Source organism: Talpa occidentalis, unplaced genomic scaffold (genome assembly GCF_014898055.3).
Source record: "Talpa occidentalis isolate TD23 unplaced genomic scaffold, MPIMG_talOcc4v2.1 talOcc4.7, whole genome shotgun sequence".
Lineage (NCBI taxonomy): Eukaryota > Metazoa > Chordata > Mammalia > Eulipotyphla > Talpidae > Talpa > Talpa occidentalis.
In genome coordinates this window covers 127,398,244-127,414,917 of record NW_023605083.1, presented here as the reverse complement: position 1 = coordinate 127,414,917, position 16,674 = coordinate 127,398,244, and positions in this window count along the sequence as shown.

Sequence of the window (16,674 nt, the reverse complement as noted above, 5' to 3'; positions counted from 1 at the left end):
AAGCTGCCCACAGCCTCTGCAGCGCCAGTTCGATCCCCGGCTGCTCCCCGGCCACCAGCGAGGGTCCCACATGGCGCGCAGACCTCTCCTGCCGCCCGCTGCTCCCCTCAGCAGTGTACTTGGGTCCTTCTGCCTGCTCTGCTCCCCGCTCTGGCTCTGGCTCTGGTGAATTCTCTCACCCTCCCGCGCTTCTGACTGTACCCAGTGCTTGGATAAATAAATAAATCTTTAAAAAAAAATAAAATGACTTAGAATAAACCTACATTTTAAGGCTGCTTTTCCTTTGGGGGGCATTTGCTAATTCTAGAAGACACTGAAAAACTAGCTGAAAAGCTGGACAGTTCTCTTGACAGACTCACAGAGATAAAAAGATAATCTTGTCCAGCACCTGCCAAGATTGGGTGCTACCTGGTAAAACTACTCAGAGAAAAGAGATCTATGGGAAATACTCTTGTCCAACTTTGAGTCACCCTAATGGGCATTGGATTAGGTGATGCTATATTGTTATGGTCCCAGGTACCTTGTAGAAGCAAATGAAAATTCACTCTGGAAGAAAGTAAACATCATCCTAACTCTCAAATTATTTTTCAAAAACCAAAGTCTAGCTCAAAAGAGTAACAACCAAACAGCAAAGGAGATAAAGAAAGATGAATAAGAGTTAGAGGAATAAAGACAATACGAGATTGCAGATATTGAAGTTATTAGACACTGATTTTAAAATCACTATGGTTACTATGTGCATGAAGAAGAAATGATAGATGTATACAATACAAAAATCATAAATGAATTTTTAAAAGATGACAGAATTTTTGGTATGGACTTTAAAGTAATTTTAAAGAGAAAATCTAACATATTTGAAAAGTAATTGAAAAGGAGAAAATCTAGAGATAAAAATTAAGAAATCAATGGGTAGATTTTTAAAAATAGACTAAACAAAAGACAGTATTAGTGAAATTAGATATAGGATAGAAAAAAATAACCAGATTGAAGAAGGGAGAGAGAGAGAATGAAAAGACTAGAAAATACTGTAGAAGACCAAAAAATAATGAAGTGATAAGATCTGAAAACACGCCCAATTGGAGTCCCAGAAGAATAAATCAGAAGCAATATTTGAACAAGTTATGGGAAGGAATGTTTAAAAACTTACAGGATAAATACAAGAAGCTCTACTTTGCCAGATTTTTAAAAAATTACTTCTAAATAACCTATAGGTAAAAGAGCAGATCATAATGAAAATAAGACAATGCTTTTAACTGAATAACAATAAAATACAAAATTAGTGAGATACAGTTAAATTTATGCTTAGAGAGAGCTAAGTAGCCTTAGTTTCATACATTAGGGAGAAAAAGAAAGCCTAAAAATCAGTGCTCTAAGTGCCAAACTTAAGAAGTTAGAAAAAACGAACAGTATATATTAAATCCCCCCAAATAGAAGGTAATAAGACATAAATTTCAGGGCAGAAATTAAGGAACTAGGAAACAAGCACAAAAGAGATTCAATAAAGTGAAAAGTCAGTCTTTAATGACAAACAAAACTGGTAATTCCTTTGTATGATTAATCAAAAAGAAAGGGCACAAATATTGAGTTTCAGGAATTAAATTTAAAAGAAGATATCACTACAAATCCTAAAGGCATTAAAATGATAACAAAAGAAAGATATTGTAAAGATTGCTTTCCAGTAAATTTAAATTTGATGGGCAAGATTACAGGAAGAAATTAACTTACCAGAGCCTCCCTGGTGGTGCAAGGGGATAAGATGGAACCTATGAAGATTCTGCAGCCACTGTAGCACAAGTTCGATCCCCTGGCGGGCCGGGGAGCAACCTACTGGCACAGCAGACCTCTCCTGACTCACCTGCTACTCCCCTCAGCACAGTGTACTTCGGTCTGTCTGCCTTTTCTGTTCCCCACTCTGTCTCTGCTGAATACTCTCGCACCCCCCCACCCCCCCCACTCCGCCCAACACCTCTGCCCTGTACGCCAGCTCTTGTATGCATAAATAAATAAATCTTTTAAAAAAAATAACTTATCAAAACTGACACTAGAAAAACTGAGCTACATGAATAGTCTTAAAGATAGTTTTAAAAAATTAATAAATTAATCTGTGATTAAAAAGTTTCCCACGATGAAAAATCCAGATCTAGATGGTTTTGTCAGAAAATTGTTCCAAAGATATAAAAAAGGAATAATGCTAGTTTTATATAAACTCCGTCAGTAAATAGGAAAGATGAAATGCTTTTTTGCTCAATTATGAGGATAACCTAACCTTGACACCCAAACTTGCAAAGTCTTTATGGGCAAGTAAAATTATAAGTCAGTTTAGCTAATGAAAATGATACAAATTCTAAACACAAGATTAGGAAATCAAATCCTGAAATACAAAAAAAGGGTAGTATATCACAACCAAGTTTTTTTTTTTTTTCCCCAGTAGCATAAGGTTTGCTTAACATTAGAAAATCAATCACTGCAATTCACAATACAGCAGAATAAGTAAGAAAAAAATTAATATTGACTCAATAGCTTCAGAAAATGTATTTGATAAAATTTTGCAAACATTTAAATAAAAAAATAGAAATCTTCATAAACTAGTGATAAGAATGTTCTTAATCTCATAAAGGGTAGCCACAAAAATCAAAGCCAAACAACCCCCTTAACTTACCAAATATCGTATTTAAAGGTGAAATGTTAAAACCACCCAATGAGATTTAAAAAAAAAGAACAACACTTGTATTCAGCATGATACTGGAAGACCTAGCCAGTGTAATAAGGCAAGAAAAAGAAATAACAGAAGGGTTTATAGAGAAACCAATTGTGTATGTAGAACAACTAAAAAAAATTGATAAACTGAAATTTAATAGGAAAACTATTTGAATATATAAACTCAAGATAAAAATTATTACATTTCTATATAGGACTAACAATTAGAAAAAGAAATTTAAAAATTACACTTACAATAACAAATAAAATCTTTAAATATCTAGGTAGCACTGAAATTAGTAAAGGCATTCAAGATCACTATCAGAAAACTATAAGAGATTATTGAAGAAAATTTAAAAAGCCTTAATAGGGCCTCCCCGGTGGTGCAGCAGCTGAGCGCTGGGTTGCAAAGCTGCCCGCAGCCTCTGCAGTGCCAGTTCGATCCCCGGCTGCGCCCTGGCTACCGGAGGAGGGTCCTGCATGGCGCGCAGACCTCTCCTGCCGCCCTCTGCTCCCCTCAGCAGTGTTCTTCATCACTCTGCCTGCTCTGCTCCCTGCTCTGGCTCTGGTGAATTCTCTCACCCTCCCGCGCTTCTGACTGTACCCAGTGTTTGTATGAATAAATAAATAAATATTAAAAAAAATAAAAAGCCTTAATATATGGAGAAATATATTGAAAAATTCAATATTATAAAGGTGTCAGTTCTCCCCCAATTGATCTCTAAATTCAATACACTAGAGATTGAAAACTCAACATGTAATCGATGTGTGTATATTGACAAGAGGACTCTAAAATTATATAGAAAATAGCCAAGACAATCATGAGAAAGAATGATAGTGAACGTTCTCGTTATACTCTATATGAAGATACTAATTACTATAATTAATACAATGAGGTAATAGCCAGATGTTAGACAACAGAAACAAAATAAGAAGCTCTCCTAACCAGGGAGCTGCCTACACAGTTCTGCTCCCCTTGGGGTGGGGTGTTGCAAACATGTCCAAAGAGGGTTTTGTGGTCCTTTCCTCTTTATCAGTTCACTGGAGTGAGGGAGGTCTGGGGAGGTGGGAGTCCCCAGCTCTCTGGCGTCTCTCCCTTAGGGCAGAAGCAGTAAGGAAATATGACCAAAGCCCACTGTTCTAAAGCATCGGCGTTATTGTGGTTCAGTATGGCAAGGCCATGGACCATTGAAAAGGATCTTGGTTATTTACACATCCCAAGCAAGGAGGGTAGTGTCAGTCCATGGAGGGCCTCATGGGGAGTTCCAGGGTCCGCCAGGAGGCAAAGTGAATGTGGAGAAAATGTGGAAACATGAACAAGAGTCTTCAGTGGTTTCACAGGAAGGAACAGAAGAGGTGGGGTAAGGATTTAGGACTTAGAACTGGTGAGTTTAAATAGTTCTAGTGGCTTCTGGGTCATAGGGGCTGTCCCTAGTGGCCCTGGGCAGGTGATTACCTTAGGACAGGGGACAAAGGCCCCAAGCATGAGAGCCCAGCAGAGGCCAACGAGGGGTGTGATCTCCTGGTGGCTGGTTGGTACACGAAACACAGAGACTTTTGCTCTGGCAAAAAAATTATTTAATATTGTCAGGGGCAGCCCCTTGAAGGTCAGCAAGACCTTAAGATGTTAAGACACCAGAACAAAGAAAACATAAAGGCAGGATTAATAAGCCATATAGCCTAGCCAAGCTGACATGAAAACTAACCAGGACAAGAAGGAATCAGAATAATAATTAGAAAGGGCCCCCATGCCTTAACAACTATAGTGTCTGAATGAGCAGTGAGGTGACAGTTGATTTGTGTATTTTTTCTTTACCTTTTCTGTAATTTCTAAATTTTCTACATCCATAAGTATGAGTTACTTTTTTAGTGATGTGCAGGTAAGAGACTACATTAAAAAACTAGTTTTGCATATGCCTGTTGGCCATTTGCATTTCCTCTTCAGAGAAGTTTCTTTTTAGCTCTTCTGCCCATTTTTTTGACTGGGTTATTTTCTTTGTTGTTTTTGAGTCTCATCAGCTCTTTGCAGATTTTTGTGATCAGTCCTTTATCATTAGTGTTGGGTGCAAAAATGTTCTCCCAGTTGGTGGGGTTTCTCTTTGTTTTTGTTATTGTCTCTTTTGCTGTGCAGAAGCTCTTTAATTTGATGTAGTCCCAGCTGTTTATCTTTGCCTTCACTATCACAACTTTGGGTGATGTGTCTGTAAAGATGTCTTTGATGTGCAAATCACGTAGTGTTTCGCCTATATTTCCTTCTATATATTTTATGGTTTCAGGTCTTATGTCTAGTTCTTTAATCCATTTTGAGTTGATTTTTGTGTATGGTGTGAGGTAGTGGTCAAGCTTCATTCTTTTGCATGTAGCAACCCAGTTTTCCCAGCACCATTTATTGAACAAACTTTCTTTGCTCCAATGCATAGTCTTTGCTCCTTTGTCAAAGATTAGTTGACCATAAATCTGTGGGTTTATTTCTGGATTTTCTATTCGATTCCATTGGTCTGTATGTCTGTTCTTGTTCCAATACCATGCAGTTTTGATGATTATGGCTTTGTAGTATAGTTTGAAGTCTGGGAGTGTGATGCCTCCATTCCCTTCTTTCTTTTTCAGGAGAGCTTTGGCAATTCGGGGTTTTTTGTGATTCCATATGAATTTCATCAATAATTGTTCTATTTCTTTGAAGAATGACATTGAAATTTTGATTGGAATAGCATTGAATCTGTATATTGCTTTTGGTAGGATGGCCATTTTAATAATGTTTATTCTTCCAATCCATGAGCAGGGGATGTCTTTCCATTTCTTTGTGTCTTCTTCTATTTCTTTTAACAGTGTTTTATAGTTTTCTTTGTATAGGTCCTTTACCTCTTTTGTTAGATTTATTCCCAAATATTTGATTTTTTGTTTCAATAATAAAAGGGATGGTTTTTTGATTTCTTCTTCTTCAGATTTATTGTTTGTGTATAGGAAGGCTACTGACTTTTGTGTGTTGATTTTGTATCCTGCCACAAGGGAAATGCAAATCAAAACTACCATGAGATACCATCTTACACCAGTGAGAATGGCACATATTAAAAAAACTAGCAACAACAAATGTTGGCGAGGTTGTGGAGAAAAAGGAACTCTTCTGCACTGTTGGTGGGAGTGCAAACTGGTCCAACCACTATGGAGAGCTGTGTGGAGATTTCTTGACCTACTAAACATAGAGCTTCCATATGATCCAGCAATTCCACTCCTAGGTATTTACCCAAAGGACACAGAAACATCAATTCCAAAGAGCACCTGCACCCCTATGTTTATAGCAGCACTATTTACAATAGCTAAGCTTTGGAAACAGCCCAAATGCCCAAAAATAGATGACTGGATCAAGAAGATGTGGTCCATATACACCATGGAATATTACTCAGCATTCAAAAAAGATAAACACATGCAATTTGCAGCAACATGGATGGCGCTGGAAGGGATCATGCTCAGAGAAATAAGCCAAAAAGAAAAAGAAAAATACCGGATGGTCTCACTCATAGCAGGAATCTAGAAAACTTAAATAAGGGACCAGGAAAATGAATAACTATAAGAAAGTGAAAATCAAAATCAACAAAAAACTATGAACCAGAGACACTTTTTGGGGGGTGGGGGGCGGGAGGGGAGGGATTGGGGTCAGAATGGGGGGGTTGCAATTGTATGGGGAATATAAAAATAAAATTTATTATTAAAAAAAATAAATGACAAAGGAAAACTTTGAAAAAAAAAAAACTAGTTTTGGCTGCAGAGGGACGAGCTAAGTCACTAATTGGTCAGGCAGCTCTCCCTGTAGGGTTCTCCCCCCACCACCACCCCGCCATGTGCTGACCAAGGGGTACGCAGCCTCACCGCCTCCTGCGCTCCCAGCAGCAAGGCTGAGGGGCGGGCATCGCCCGGGCCTCGCGGGAAGCAGGTGCCCCTGCAGACTGGAAGGGCATTTCTTCATAGGCGCCTGTGTGGAAACTTCAGCATTTGGGGGCATTTTGATTGTCACATGACTAGGCAGGACTCTGACTTCATGGCGGGACCAGGCACATTGAGGCCCTCACGGTGCAAGTTTGTCCTGTCCAGGCGCCAGTGGGGGTTGGGGACCTGGTGCCCACCCCCCCAGGAGTCCTCAGGGCAAGTTGGTCCTCAGGCTGCACCTTTGGGGAGTGGAGATTCCATCAGTAGCCAGACACTCACCCAAACCACAAAACCAGTGTTCAGTGAGCTCCACCCCCACCCAGCCCGGGTGCAAACATTAGGACATGCAATCACCCTGTGCGCCCCGCTCGCCCTCCCGCCCGCCTCACCTCGCTGGCATCTTCCTGGAGCCAGGATGACATGAACCCGAGGGGGCGGGCTGAGGAGGGAGAAAACAGGCCTTCACTTCAAAGGGGACGTCCCTCCCCTCTGCGATGAGAAGGCCCTTCCTGAAGGGAATCACCCCCAAAGTGATAAGGCTCTCTGAAGGGGGCGGCCCCCAGTTACACTCCATCTTTGAAGCCGACCCCCCAGTGCTGTGAGGGCTTGGCGGGATGCCCCAGCCCCTCGGTGCGAAAGTCTTTGAAGTGTCTGATGAGGCTGAGCTTCTGAGCTGCTGAACGTCCTGCGTCAGACACGTGGGGAGGGGTGGTCGGGTGGGGGAGGGAGGGGGTGGTCGGGTGGGGGAGGGCAGGCAAGCTGCAGCTGCATGTCTGGGAGGGAGCAGGAGCCGAAACGCACAAGGCCAGAGGAGAGCTCCTGGGCTGCTTGTCCCCCATCGGCCTATATGTCCTGGCAGCTGATGCCTAAGATTTTGGGGGATGGCGGGTCCTGCACCCGCTGGACTCCCCGCCACCCCTGACAGGACAAGAACCACTCCTGCCAGGCCCCTGACCCCTAACAAAGCAGCCAGCCAGACCTGGGCCAGCATAGAACGTCCCTCCCTGATGAAAAAAACCACTGTGGGGGAGAAGGGTCCTCACCTGCCCAGCCAGGAGGGGCAGGTAGAAATACAGCAGGTGAGGCCTCTCCAGAGCCACATGTTGTTAAGACACCCCTGATACAGGTGGGCAGGTGATAACCTCCAGTCCCCACGCCTTCTGGGAAGAACACAGAATCGCCTTCCGGAATTAAACCATAGTGGACAGGGAATAATCCAAGGTGGCATATTCCAGCTCAGGGAAAACACTTTCTAGTATACGAATGCCCCTGTCCCCATAACTGCTGTGGAGCCTCTTTTTATTAGGAGTGTTACTACTTAGGAGAGCAGGAAAGCCATCTGAGCTTGTGTGGGGAGAGGTCTGCAGACAGCAGACAGAGGCTTCTGGAGGTCTCGAGACTGGGGCAGCCCAGATAGTGCAGAACTGAGCCAAAGCTCAGGACCCCACCTTTGCACCCCAATGGCCATGAAGCCGGATGGGGGTCAGGAATCCTGAAATTCATCTCCACTCTCTCCAGGCTTGGCTGTGTGACCTTGGTGAGGTTGCTGCGGCTCTCTGGAACCTCACACCACATGATCTCAGTGAATACTTTCTGCTCTGAAATAGCTGCGTGCCTTCCTCCCCAGAAGAACTCACCAGAGAACAATCTTTGTGATTATTTTAAAAGGAGATGCAACTGATCAAAATGCTTTGGACACCCACATTACACAGGCTCAGGCACTCATGTGTGGGAATGGGGCTAGACCCAGGTTTCGTGGGTCGCTAACAGGCGGGTTGGTGTTGCACAGGTAACGGGGTTGCAGAGGTATCCTCTGGCATTTAACTGCAAAATAAACATGGCAGGTGGGAGGGCAGCCTCCTCTGCTTATCTCTCCTGCTTCGGTGGCTTTTGTCTCTGTGTCCTGTTTTTTAAATGTAAATTAATAGACTTTATTCTTTAGAGCAGTTTCAGGTTTACTAAAAAAATGAGTGGAAACTACAAAGAATTCCCATATTGCCACCTCCCCCGTGAACATCCTGCTGCGCGTGCTGTGTTGGAGAGATGCTGAGCCCCATTCAGGAATAAAGTCCGTCGTTTGCACCACGTCCGTCAGGGGTCACACTTAATGCCGTCCGTTCTGTGGGTTTGTGTCAGGACATGTGGCCACCACAAGTGTCCCACAGAAGAGTTTCACTGCCCTAATAATCCCTTGGGCTCGGCATGTTTGTCCCTCCCTCCCTGATAAGCCCTGGCAATTACTGATTTTTTTTTTCTGTCTCTGTAGTTTTGTCTCTCCCACACCCCAATGCCATATACTTGGAATCATCCAGTATGTGACCTTTTAGATGAACCTCTTTCACTTCGCAATCTGCATTTGAAGTTTCTCCACCCTCTTGTAGCTCCTTTCTTTTTATTATTTGTTTATTTGTTTGTTTGTTTCAGCTCCTTTCTTTTTAGTGCTGACCCCATGACCTTCGGATGGAGGGAGGCAGAAGATCCATCACGAAGGCCTCCTGGGGTCTGGCAGCAGACTTAGGAGGGCTGGAGCCTGCTGTTGAGGACAGACACGGGAGAAGAGGACAGGGTCAGACTTGCTGAAGCCCACCCAGAATGGGTGGCAGGAGCCCCCAGGACAGCCCGGGAGGTGGTCTATGTTACACCCTCCTGGAGGGTAGCACAAGCGGGTAGCACAATGGACTAGTGGATGCTGAGTGTTGAGAAAGTGACCCCTGGGCACCTCCATTCCAATTCCCCCAATCTGGAAAGAGAATTCTGGGAGGAGAATGTGCAACCCCCAACCACCTTACACCTGGCCAGGAAAAGCCCTGGCTTTCTCCAGCCCCCAACACTAGGTTTCCCAGAGGCATTGTGAACACCCCCCAAATGAGAACTGGCTTGATCTCCTAAGTCTACCTCCCTCCAGGGCCAAGGACAAGCGTGTCTGTCAGGGTGTGACACCACAACCCTCTCACCCCTGCTGTCCCATCCATGACGCCAACCTACTCGGCCTCGGTCCTGGCTTTATTCTTCCCCTGCCATTATTCATCACAGCGAAATGAACAGAGGAACAAGCTCTTCCCTCAGGGGCACCACCGCACCGGAAGAATTCATGGGAAGTTCAGCAAAACTCGGCCACCATCGGGGTCGTGACTCCTGAATCTTGGTGGGCTGGGAGGACAGTGGGGCACCAATTTCTCAATCGCTGAGGATGGGAACGGGGCTGGAGAAGAATTCCAGGAACCATCCCCAAAGTAGAAAAGGGCTCTTTAAACTCTATCCGTTATCTCCTCCATCAAGCGTGTTGGGAGCTGGTTCTCAAGTCAACATTGAGTCACCCGAGGACCCCAGGCCTGCGTATCTTGGGCATAACGTCTCTGAAGCAACAACTACAAAGGTCTCTGTTTCTTCTTGCAGGCGCCCCCCACCCCACCCCGCCGCAATATGAACCTTTCTTAAGGCTCCCGCTCTGCAGTGAACTCTCCCCCATGTCTCTTTCTTGCTGGAGCTGCAGCTGTACATTAAGGCAGTGTGAAAAAAGCTAATTAAACTGCAGAGGCTCCGCGGGAGGCAGGGAAAGCCCGCCGAGCACACGGGATGATTGATTTGCACTGTCACGCGGCTCTGCTGGATGTCATAACTTGGTGACAAATCAAGGATTACAGTGGCCCAGAGTAACTCTCTCCCTTTGTTGTTCGGCAGACATCAAAGCAACCCAGCATATTAGTGTTTTTAATAAGTAGTTAAGTCAGGAGTAGCTTACAGTTTAGAATTATTCAGTACAACTGAAGGTGTTGGTGGGGAGGGCAAGAGGAAGAAAAAACCAACCCTAATGTATTAGTTGGATAAAAAATAAAATAAAACAAAAGAAGAGAAAATGAAATAAAATGGAGCCGGTGCAGCAGGAGCAAGCTCTTTGTAGGGGTGGTTGGGGATTTTGCATTATTTGTCTAAGTCACACAGAGGCCTGCTGGGTAGAGGCACATGGGCTGGAAATTAGGTTTTCTAGGGGGAAAAAAATGACTTTAAAAGCTCTACTTTGGGGGAGGGGACTCCTAAGCAAATGGCTTCTTTTGAATCAGCACCAAAGGAGGCTGGGAGGTCACACGATGTGTTTGAGGACAAATATGCTCAAATATAGAATTAGTATCATGAATGATTGGACACTCATGTTGAATATTCATGTATCCCCCAAGACTGTTGCGGTCAATGCTGGTTTTTCTCAGGATATTTACCTTCAGCTGTAGAGCAGAGACCTAGAAATCAGAGCAAGGTGGAAGCTGCTGTAAGTCATCCCTGCTGCTGTGATGCTGGTGGTTTCTATAGGGACAGGATCCAGGCCCTGGGAGGTCTTGTTGGGGCCAGGGTCTCGGGGAGATGGGGTGGCCATCACACTCTGTGGGGTGCTTTCTCCCTCACTTGCTGGGTTGTGAAAACCCAATAGCACAAGGCATCACGATTTCCCAAGTATTATGCAAACCAGTGAGAAAACAAGAGACTTCAATCAAGCCACCTTCCCTGTGGACACTTAAGTTGACTTGGGTGAAGGAAAGCTATCATGGAATCACTCACATGGGGACCCCAAAATCATGACAGATTTGAATCTCAGAAACCTGTCACTCATGTTCACTTGGGTTGTCACTGCATGTAAAATCCACTTGAGCTTGACCATAGGCTGGGCTCTCCTGTGTGTCTGTATGAATCCACATATTCCTATTCGCATCCTGAGAAGCAATAACAAGAAGTGTTAAAATCACAGTCTTGGGCTAGGTTCTTATTATTCTCAATCAAAATGATGGAGTTGGTGAGCTGACGGTGCTACAGGCAAGAGGGTGAGGGTGCAGGGGGTAGGCCCGGCATATGGGCAAATATTGATCTGTTTATTAAGATCACAAGATTACTTTTTAAAAGTGGATCATTTCCTTTATAAGGATTACAGAAGACATTTTTGAACCCACCTCCACCTGGGCTCCTTTCTCCAAATATACTTCAGATGAAACATCCTGTGGGAAAGAGCTCTGTCTTACCAAATAACCAGAGTCTGTTCATAACCCTCTGAAGCGGCCACCCTCCCTCTCGGCCTGCGTCCTGGAGACGCCCAGTGTGGGTCCCAGAAGACAGGGACCGAGACTTCACTGCCACAGTGATCACAGCGGTGAAAGTGAAAAACTGCCGGATGGTCCATCAGCAGCCCGAGAGACAATCACATTGTGGCATTTTCATGTTACAAAACGCGATGGGCTAGAGGAAATGACAACTCTACAACTATGGACGTGAACGAATCTGAAAAACATAAAAAAATAATGAAGAAGGAAATGCAAGTCATAACAGAAAATGTGCGCGATTTTGTCAATGTCAAGTGCAAAAACGGGCACCAATTAGCAATCATTGATTAGGGATGGTCCATAAGCATCCCTGACCTGTAACTCTAAAGAAAAGGGAGGGAGAGGGTGGGAGGGAAGGCGGGAAAGGGAGGGGTGGGGGGTGTCCTCCTTCAGGGTGGGGGGTGTCCTCCTAGCTCAGTGAGACTCAGTGTGTTGGGGGTGTGGGGCAAGGGGTGCGCAGCTCAGCTAGGATCTTGGAATTCCTTTATGACCACGATCAAATGACATTGAGAGACACGGTGAGTAGGTGCCAAGAGTTTACTGACCAGAGTGTCCTCATCACCGGCATCCTTCATGGAGCCCATGTGCTTGGGACTGTGTCCTCCAGCCTTCCCTTCTACCAGAATGAGGCCGCAGCTTTCTCCCATGTGGGGAATCGGGAGCCACACCATTTCTCCTCTGCAGAAAGGAAGGCAGGCTCGGATGGGGCACACCAGGGAACAGCAACCAGAAGAGGGTCTAGGGCTGCCAGAAGTTTAAGTTGCCCTCCTGAGCCTCCAGGTCCCCAGCTTGCACTGCGTCCCTGGTGGAGTCGGCAAGGGCACAGCACTCCCTGGGATGGGGGAGGGACTCATGGATAGTGGGGGTTGGAGGTGGGGGTGGACGGGCCTGGATCCTGATCCAGGGAGGGGGGCCCAAATAGCGTCTGGTCAGAGCACACCCCTCACGGCTGCCATGGGAGTGTCCATGAGTGACTGCAAATGAGGGATGGAACAGGCTGGCCACAGGGCGATTGAGTGACCACTCATAGTATTCACCTTAAAAATGGCCTCCTCAGAGAGAGTTGGGGAGTGGCCACCTAGTCACCTCTTCATTCTTAAGGCTTCTCTCTCGATCACTTCACAGCACATTCATAGATTAGGATTCGTTTGTGTGTTTGTATCGCCAGCCTCTCCACCCTTGTCCTCCCCGACTGCCCGCTCCTGGGAGGTCAGCTGAGGCCCCTGAGGTAAACAGAACAGCAGCCTTCGAAGGCTCCCTGTTAGGGTCTTATTCAGCTCGGCCACACTTTCCCCTCACGCAGAACTGTGAGGTGACCTACCTCGAAGGACACCCAAGATATCGGTAACCACAGTGGCCTTTGGGAAGGAGGATTAAGAAATGGAGGCCAGGGATACAAAGACAAGCTTTTCACGGTATATTTTTGGTACTGTTGGACGACTTCACCCAGCACGTGTATTTCCTATATTAAAGTTTATTTAACGGAGACCTCAAGACCTCCCTTGCCCGTGTGTCTCCCCGAAGGGCATGTCAACCGCCCTGGTTTCAAGTCCTCGGGCCGGACTTGGAATGTTTCCAGGGCTCGCTCCAAGTCGCCCCTTGTGTAACTGGCATTTGGACAAACTATGTGGCGGTTTTCTTGCATTTCCTTTTCATCCCCTTCTCCGTGTTTTACCCTGGAGGGATCAAGAGAATTTCCAGAAGGGTCTTGGGAATGGCTGCCGGTCTGCACACTACCAACAGTGAGGGTTGGACTCGTTTGCTGGAAGGTCGGGGCTGACCTGGCAGCAAGACATGGAGCTTTCTCCTCTGGCTGCTGATGCCCGCTGACCCCGGCGGCCCTGCACCAGAAGGTGTCCGCATCCCCCCCCCCCCCACTGGGAAGCGCTTTCTTCCCACAGAAGAAACCAGGTAGAGGGGACCGTCCACCCTCCAAGCCAGCTGGCCGAGTTCCTCTCGCAGCTAAATCAGGAAGCTCATAAAAAGACTTTATCTCTGGGTAACCCATGCCTCCCCGGCTTCCACCCGCCTGGCGCCTGGGACAGGACAACAAAGTGGTGTCAAGAACAATGACCGTCTGTGACACGGAGCGCGCCCTGCACAGCCCTGGGAACCCCGGGGTCTCGGTCCCGCCCTCCCTTGGCCCGGCGCCCAGGTGGCCGCTGTCCTTGCTGCCCGGCCTGGCGGCTCTGGGGCCATTCGCGCTCGGGCTGCGGCCTAACCCACAGCCCTTCTGAAGTGTTCCGCCTCTTCTAGAAGAGCCTGACGGGCAGCCTCACTCTCTCCTTTCATTTCTTAGGCTACTCCTCATGCCACAATTCTAGAGTAACTGTCCCTTCGTTTCTAACCTCCCCCTCCCTGGACTGGACGCAAGACAATGCTAATCTCGCTACATCCTGCTTTCCCTCCATCCTTCTTCCCAGAGCTCCCCGTGCCCCCAAGGCGGACACTCCGGTCACCGAGACAGCTGTCCTGGGGCTCAGGAGGTGACCGCATGTCCGTCTGCGCTGCTTGGGCCTCACAGCCACCTCTAAAGGCCATGTGTTTGGGACTGTATCCGCCAGCCTTCCCTTCTACCAGACGAGGCCGTAGCTTTCTCCCATGTGGGGCATCAGGAGCCACGCCACACTCGGCGAAGCAGCACCAAAATCCTGTGAACACACGAACACACACACATAAGAACAAGACAGACAACAAAAGCAGATGGACACTGGAGAGGAGCCGTGGCTCTCTGTGGGTGGTAAGACAAGCCTAAACCTTATGTCATCTCTTGTTCTTCAATCTGGAATGTGCTAGAATGTACATGTAGTCATTTTGTACTAAAAAGAAAATATGGATGAGGATTTTTAAAACATCACAGTCCTCAGGTGAGATGTAGCTCGAGTCTCCTTGGCAAGGATGGTGTGAGCTGGCGCTGTGCACAGTCCCAAGGGAATTCCTTCCCCCACAAGGCAGGTGCCCTCACTACCCCAGAGCCCTCCACACCCACTTGGCTCTTCCAATGCTTCCTTAAAGGGCATCCCGTTTCTTGCCGTTCCCACGGGGCCAAGGTCCTATGGGAAAAGCCAGATCCTGTTACCCTCCACTCAGTTAAGTGGTGAGAAAATAGACACAATGTGCACATTGCACATTGAATTCTGAACAAGTGTTTCTGAGTCTCTTTCTGGCTCACTTGTGCCCCGTCCCCATCAGGTATTAAATGTCCACAGACTAAATATAAATCTCTTTTGAGACATTCAGGTGTGCAGAGGGTTTTACCTCCAGTGCCCTCTGATCTTCACGTCTTTGCCATATTAAATCTTTAGTTACTTTAAACACAGAGCTACCAGATGACTCCTCGGTCTATACCTAAGAGCATCGAAAACACACGTCTGCATAAAAGTCTGTGCATGAATGTTTATAGCATCATTGTTCATAAGATCCCAAAGATGGAAACAACCCAAAACATCAACTAACAAGTGCATAAATGCAGTGTGGTATGTGGAATATTATTTAGTCATAAAAAGGAGTGAAGTTCTGAGAGTGGCCACCGCATGGCTGGACCTTGAAAACATGGTGCCAGATGCAAGAAAAGGCTCAGAAAAGGCTCAGAAATAGGGAAATCCAGGGAGATAGAGAGTAGATTTAAGGTCGCCAGAGGTGGGGCCTAGGGAGAAGGGAATGATAGCTCCAAGTATGAGGTTTCCTTTTGTGGTGAAGAAAATATTCCTAAATTAACCATGGAAATGCTTGCACAACTCTGACTATACTACTGCACACTTTAAAGGGGTGAATTGTATAGTATATATGAATTGTATCTCAGTAAAGTTATTTTTAAAAAGCTTTCGTTTGTTATTCATAATAAATAAAAATGTAACATACACACACACACACACACACACACACACACACACACACACCCTCATACATTCTCACAACAGCTCTGAACTGGGATGAGGGATTAACTCCAGGCTGAACCCAGCCAGGAGCCAGCCCTGCCAGCCAGCCACGTGGAAAGCAAACATCCGGTTCAGGAGTCCAGAGTCCTGAGAGGTGGGAGCTGGCGCAGGAGGGTTCTGCTGATCTCCAGCAACTGCTAGGTCAGGTGCAAGGAGAACTGGGTGTGTCTGGGGTGGGGGCAGAAAATGTGGGAGCAAGCGTGGGAAACCAGAGTGGGATTCTCTTCCCTGGGGAACACCACTCAGCTCCCTCCAGGGATCCTATCCATCTTACCCATCTGGACAGCTGCCTGCTCTGGGTCCAGATTCCCTTCTCCCTGGTGTGTTGGCACAGGAGAAGGTGGACCTTCTGATCACCTGCATAGTTTTGTGAGCAATGGCTTGCTTTAAGGATTTTGAGCCCTCCTCTTTGGAATATTTTAAGTCCTTGAACTAAATTTTAGGCCAGGGGCAGGAACTTCTTTGTCCCAGGCAAGAAGCTTATCTTAAGATTCCCTATTTTTGGGCCCCTCCAGTGGCACAGTAGGTTGAGCGCAGCGCTGTGAAGCTGTCCGCAGCCTCTGCAGCACGGGTTCAATTCCCGGCTAGCCAGGGAGATTCCCACATGGTGCAGCAGATCTCTCCTGTTTTGCCCACTACTGCCCTCAGCGGTGTATTTCGGTCCTTCTGCCTGTTCTTTTCCCTGTTCTGTCTCTGGTGAATTCTCTCACACTCCTGTGCCTCTGGCCTGTACCCCAGTTCTTGTATAAATAAATAAACCTTTTTTCAGAAAAGATTCCCTATTTTCCATGAGAGAAAAGGAAGATCTGAGTCTGTCACCCCACCCCATCTGCATGGAGGTACCTGCAATTGAGCCAAAAGAGCAAGGGTTAGAAGGAAGGTGAAAAGCCCTTGCTATATTCTTTATGCATATTAACCCACTCGAGCCTCTTAGCCATCCCACGAGGCTCAGTTTGCTTATCTGTGCAGTGGAACTAGACCCCAACACCACAAGTTATCTGAAAGAGTTAAGTGAGGTGACATGTACGTTTTCA